This window comes from Arvicanthis niloticus, chromosome 3, assembly GCF_011762505.2.
Source record: "Arvicanthis niloticus isolate mArvNil1 chromosome 3, mArvNil1.pat.X, whole genome shotgun sequence".
Taxonomy (NCBI): Eukaryota; Metazoa; Chordata; class Mammalia; order Rodentia; family Muridae; genus Arvicanthis; species Arvicanthis niloticus.
The window spans coordinates 44,279,339-44,285,589 of record NC_047660.1 but is presented as its reverse complement, the minus strand read 5'-3'; the positions used below and the strand labels follow the sequence as shown (position 1 = coordinate 44,285,589).

The window sequence follows — 6,251 nt, the reverse complement described above, 5'->3', positions numbered from 1 at the left end:
GGGGACAGTGCCACTGTGCCGTGCACTGTGTACTGAGCAGGCTCAGGTTAGGACTGGGCACTCAGGCCTGGCCTCAGCTCCCTGCTGCAAGTCCACACTGTTGAGAGGGTTTAACAACACAGTGGACAGGAAACACCTGTTCCTCACCCAGTCCCTAAGGCAAACTAACTGCCTGAAGATTGTCTCAGCACAGCAGTCTCTGCCCGACAGACACGCTGCACCACATCTTACAATTTAGGGTCACTGAGGCTGTGTGTGTGTGTGGTGACACCTTTAATCCAGGCACTGGGGAAGCTGAGGCAAGATCTTTGTGAGTTCAAGGCTAAGCCTGGTGTACATAGTGAGAAACCCCATCTCAGGAAAGAAAGAAAGTTCATAAGCGAGACTGGATTTGAAGGTTTGCAAGTTAACACAAGTCAAGACAACCGGCATTATGTTATACGCTTTAGTGTTTTTTTTTTTTTTCTTCACACTAAGTTCAATGTGGCTTTTTTTTTTTTTTTTTGTTTTTCAAGACAGGGTTTCTCTGTGTAGCTCTGGCTGTCCTGGAACTCACTCTGTAGACCAGGCTGTCCTCAGACTCAGAAATCCGCCTGCCTCTGCCTCCCAAGTGCTGGGATTAAAGCGTGCACCACCACTGCCCGGTTCAATGTGGCTTTTAAAAGATGTAAGAAACACTTACTTTCCATTTAACAAGTCTTTAACAAGTTAAAATCCTCCGGGGTCTACAGTAGTGAAGCCATGTTTGTAGTTCTGGTAAACTGGATTAGGCTGCAAGGCCAGACACCCTGTGACGTCACATAAAAAAAAAAAAAGGAACCTGAAATCCGGGCAATATTAAGATATCGAATTTCAGCAACTCCTGAGGGGGGTATAAAGAACTAGAGAATTTGAAAAGACAAACAACTTGGGTGGGCAGGGGGGAAAATGAAAAAAAAAAACTTGGGGGGGGGGTGTTGGAGAGATGGCTCAGTGGTTAAGAGCACTGGCTCTTCTTCCAGAAGTCCTGAGTTCAATTCCCAGCACCCACATGAGAGTTCAACCATCTATAAATAGGATCCAATACCACCGTCTGGACGGACATGCAGACAAAGCACCCAAATACATTAAATCAATAAATCTTAAAAAAGAAAGAAAACATAAAACATACCTGTTTCCTGATTGAAACAAGCCATACAAAATAAACTCGAGGCGCTGAGAGAATCAGAGGTGGGTTTTTTTTGGGGGGGGGCAGTGTCAGTCTTTTAGAGAATATTTTCTGAGAGTCATCTTCCAACAGTATGGAGAGAGATGTGAGTGTGGAGAGCAGACTGGCTTTATCCTGATCCTGTTAAAGCTGAAGGATGGGGGCACATTGCGATTTGGAATTTTCCATAATTATAAAATAAAGATGACTGACTTTGGACCCACTTCTAGGTCCCAAGAAGTTTTTTATTTTAATTAATTAATTAATTAATTAATTAATTTTTGTTTTTTTCAAGACAGGGTTTCTCTGAGTAGCCCTGGCTGTCCTGGAACTCACTCTGTAGACCAGGCTGGCCTCAAACTCAGAAATCTGCCTGCCTCTGCCTCCCAAGTGCTGGGATTAAAGGCGTGCTCCACCACCTTCAGGCCAAGAAGTTTTTTAAAAACATCGTTAGCACTCGCGGTAATATACCACCATACTTTGTTAGTCTTTATACTTCAGCCCTTGCTGGTTTTCAGTAGCCTGAACACACACACACACACACACACACACACACACACACACACACACACACACACACACACACAGTTCCTAGAATATTTTCCTTACTCCCCGGTCATTTCACCTCTGCGTGAACAATTATCTTTTGAGTGGCTGCCAAACCTCTCCAAACCATCTTAGAAGGTCCGGAGAAACAGCAGCTCCCACTAGAGGGCTCCCTCATCCTCATCAGTCAGCAACCCTCCCCAGGCCTCGCGTGCTCGCCCCCTCCCCTTCACCCCGCCCCGCCGCCTCCACCTTTCCCCTTCCTCGCCCCTGCCCCAACCCGGTCCTCGCCCGCCTCCTCACTGCCCACGACCTCGTCGGAGCTTTGCCGAGCTGGTCTTCCATTTCGCTGTGCCGGATTTTAATGACTAATTTGAGGGCTTCTTCAACTTCAATTAAGACAGGCTATTTTAGCAGATGAACTAATTGCCTCGATACAGTTCTCTCCACTCTCATCTCCACAAGAGATGGACAGCTGTCACTTGAAAGCACTGGTAACTTCTGTCCTTAGGCCAGGGAAGCCTGCCACTTGCAGTCTGGATTGGCGGCGGGGCTTCAAATCCAGCTGCTCTGGGCACAGTGGAGGACAAGTGGCCTGGGAGGAGGGCATGCCAACCCAGCTCCGGGGGACTGCGTCCTGAGGGCAGCGAGGGGCAATACCGTCAACTCTTCCAGCTTTTCTAGAAATGCCAAGAATTTTGTCTAGGTCCTTCCTAGGCCAAATGTTTGTGTTCGTTTTACAAAAGAAAGAACATTATTCCTGTCATTAGTAATTGCTGTATCTTTTTACTTTGATTTCCTCTCTGACAGAGTGACATTCTCCATCTGGGAGTGGGTAGCATCAAGTAGCTACAGACATTTCTAGAATCCAAATAAAGGGCAGTTGAGTTGGGGTACATTTTGTTTGTGTTTACCTTATATTTTTATTCCTCTGTTTGTATGTGTATGAGCTCATTGTGGGTATGCCTTCAGAGGCCAGAAGAGGGCGCCTGAGGCCCTGAAGCCTCGAGCCACCCTGACATGGGTGCTGGAAACCCAATTCTGGTCCTCTGCAAGAATGACAAGCACTCTTAACTGCTGAGCCATCTCTCCAGTCTCTTATTTGAGTTCAATGGAACCCAGTTCCATTGTTTCCAGTCACTTACATGATTGATCAAATGACTCCCAGAAATTCTCCTGTCCACTGTGACTGGTCACATAGAACTGTGACTTGTAACTTAAAACATCAAATTTCCAGTGCCCAGTAAAGGAAGCATTCAAATAGCCATCAGAAAACAAGTTATAAAGCACACGCAGTCAGAAGCCAGTGTGTAGAAACATCCAGCGTTTCTTATGGGTAAATCTCTACATGAAATTGTGCTGCAAAGTTGTTTATTGGAATACTAGGATGGAAGCCCAGGACTGGTAAATCTTTTCCACTTTTGAGAGACGCTAGACTCCCTTTCACATAGTATATATGTTTTTGTAAATATCTGTGGAATAAAAGAGGTGGCCAAGTAGCTTGTGACTTAATTAGAAAATTTGAGATATGGCAGATAACTCATTAAAACACTGGTTTTTGTTTTGTTTGTTTGTTTGTTCGTTTGTTTGTTTTGGAGTATGTCAGTGTCTTTGTTAGGGTTTCTAATACTGTGATAATATACATGACCAAAAACAACCTGGGGAGAAAAGGATGAATTTAGCTCCTTCCTTCATCTCAGAGTCTGTCATCAGAGGAGGTCAGAGGGGCAGAAACTCAAACAGAGACCATGGAAGAAGCTGCTATTGGTTCACTCCTCCTAAACCGCTTAGCTTGCTTTTGTTATACAGCCCAGGACCACCTGCCCAGGGATGGGACCACCCACCATGGGGCTGGGCCCTCCCACATCTGAGGGTAATCATGAAAATGCCCTAGGGACTTGCCCACAGGCAATCTGATGGAAGGGGTGGGGTGGGGAGCTGGTTGAAGGGTAGGGAGAGTTTATTCTCAATCAAGGTCTAGGTTTGTGTCAAGTTGACAAAAACAAACAAACAAACAAAAAAACCTAGCAGCACAATCAGGATTTTAAAACCTTGGACTTATGTGTTTGATTTATTTTCTCATTTCAAATCACACAGTTTTGACCTTCGTGTTAGTTAGCTTTTTGTTGCTATGTTTTGGCTCACGGTTTTAGGCTTCTGTGGTAGGAGGCTGTGACATAGCAGAGAGTGAGGGACAGGTGCCTGTGCTTGCTGTTGGATTTCTCGCTCTTATTCCACCTCAGGTCACGGTATGCAGTACAGTGTATCCCACATGGAGGGTGTTTCTTCCCACCTTCGTTTAGTTGTTCCTTCCTGGAATCCCTCCAAGACACAGACAGACAGACGTGCATTCATTCGCTGCACTTGGAGGCATCTCTCAGTCCACTGGAGTCAACAATCAAGATTAAGCATCTCTGTCTGCCCCTTGTCATTGTGACCGACAAACATCTCCTTAAATGGCAACATTACACCCGCCCTGCAAGAAGCTCGCCCCTAATTTACAATGCAACTTGCATCCAATTCATCTGTAAGGGTCCCTGCCATCTCAACAGTTGGAAATTGCTCAAAAACCAAAAACCAAAAATCAAAGTTCATGGTTTTCTCAGAGATCCTGGCTGTGTGCCCAGTTTTTTAAAAAGTACACATTGCTTTTTTTTCTTTTTTCTTTTTTTTTGTTTTCCCTTCATTTTTTGGTTTCTTCAAGACAGGGTTTCTCTATGTAGCCTTGACTGTCCTGGAGCTGGCCCTAATCTCACAGAGATCCATCTGTATTTCCCTCAACTGCCTAGCAAAAGTACGTATTTCTTTTTTTTTTTTTTTTTTTTTTTTTTTTTTTTTTTTTTTTGAGATCCGGTTTCTCTGTGTAGCCCTGGCTGTCCTGGAACTCACTCTGTAGACCAGGCTGGCCTCGAACTCAGAAATCCGCCTGCCTCTGCCTCCCAAGTGCTGGGATTAAAGGTGTGAGCCACCACCGCCAAAAAAAAGTACATATTTCTAACACAGATTTACAGAGTGAAAATTCCTGTTCCACACGGAAGGAATGAGGCACAGAGACAGAAGGGGGTGGGGGCAGGTTCTCCGTTTGGTTTGCCATGATGTGATAAGACCCTGAGACAAAAACCAACCTGTGGAGAAAAGGGTTGACCTGGCTTACAAGGCCTAAAATGGTCCATCTGGAGGGAAGTCAGGGCAGGAATCAGGAATCGAGACCGGTGCTGCTTACTGGCTTATTCCTTCTGGCTTGTCCAGTCTGCTGTCTTACCTGCCTTAGGACAACCTACCCAGGGGTGGCACAGGCTACAGCCAATCAGTCCAGAAAAGGGCCTACACCATAGGCAGCCGGACAGAGGCAGTCTCTCAGCTGAGGTTCCTCTCCTCAGATGACCCTAGTCAGTATCAAGTAGCATGTACAAAGAGCAAGACAACTGTCCTGCAAGGCAAACATTAGATCCTGAAGTTCCATGTCTAGGATCTGGGGCAGATGTTGCCAGCAGTAGCCCATTTGGCTTATTCATGGGCCGACTGCTCCTGGCTGTGGTTTCCACAGGTTTAGGTTTCTAAGAGAATCACACGTTCTGGCCTACTGTTCTGGACCTGTAGTAAGACAAAACATCAAGGCAAGTGCACGTGGCCAAACAAGATGCCCATTCATGGTGGCCTGGAAGCACAGGGAGGAAGACTAGGAGTTAGGGTGCTGATATCCCCTTCAAGGAACCCACCCAGGACTTAACTCTCCAATTAAATCAGCCCCCCCTAAAAGGTCCACCACCAATTTCCCATGCTGGCTAGCCTTTTGTCATTGTGACACAAACTAGAGTCCTCTAGGAAGAGGGAAACTTAATTGAGAAAAAGCCCCCATTGGATTGGCCGGTAGGTAGGCAAGTTTGTGGGGGCATCTTCTTGATTAATGGTTGACGTGGGAGGGTCATCCCACTGGTCCTGAGTGCTGAGCAAGCCAGAAAGTAGCATGCTTTCATGATTTCTGCATCAGTTCCTTGCCCTGTCTTCCTCAGTGATGGCGTCATCTTAGAGCTGTAAGATGACATAAGCCCTCCCCCCTCCCCCCCCCCAAAAGATGCTTTTGGTTATGGTGTTCCTCACAGCAATTTGTTAATTGGAATGGACCAGAGTAGGGACAATTCTAAAGATGTCTCCAGTCTGCTTTTTGGTCCTGTGTCACATCTGCTCGGAAACATGCAGAACACCCATGAGCTAGGAAGTGAGTGGCTTGTGGCTTGGCTACTCTAGAGAAAGCTCCGATCAGGATTGAGCTCACACCCAGAAAGCTAGACAGGAAGGGAGGTTATTGTGTGTGGGGCCCATCCCCACTTCCGCTTTAAGTGACTTTAGGAATTCTGCCAGTCTGTGGAGAGTAGAGGGGCAGATCTGCAGCCAGGACACACAGGGAGGTGCCTCCGGTGCCCTTCCTGGTACTGGGGACTGACCTACAATTCAAAAACCCAAACCCAAAACGAACGCTGTCCTGGAGCCTCTTCCATCCTTCTAGCTTCCTTTCCCC

The 6,251-nt window shown here is 46.4% G+C and overlaps 1 long non-coding RNA gene across 2 annotated transcripts; it reads right to left on the bottom strand.

Moving 5' to 3' along the window:
* Positions 1–3,770: 3,770 nt before the first annotated feature.
* On the bottom strand, positions 3,771–5,185 carry LOC143441574 (uncharacterized). Of its 2 annotated transcripts, none has more exons than XR_013109134.1 (2): positions 4,858–5,185; positions 3,771–4,054 (listed from the first exon to the last, which is right to left on the bottom strand). It is a non-coding gene; the product is annotated as an uncharacterized LOC143441574 (long non-coding RNA). The 2 variants fall into 2 exon arrangements; XR_013109135.1 differs by having other exon boundaries at positions 3,771–4,045.
* Between the last annotated feature and the right edge of the window lie 1,066 nt (positions 5,186–6,251).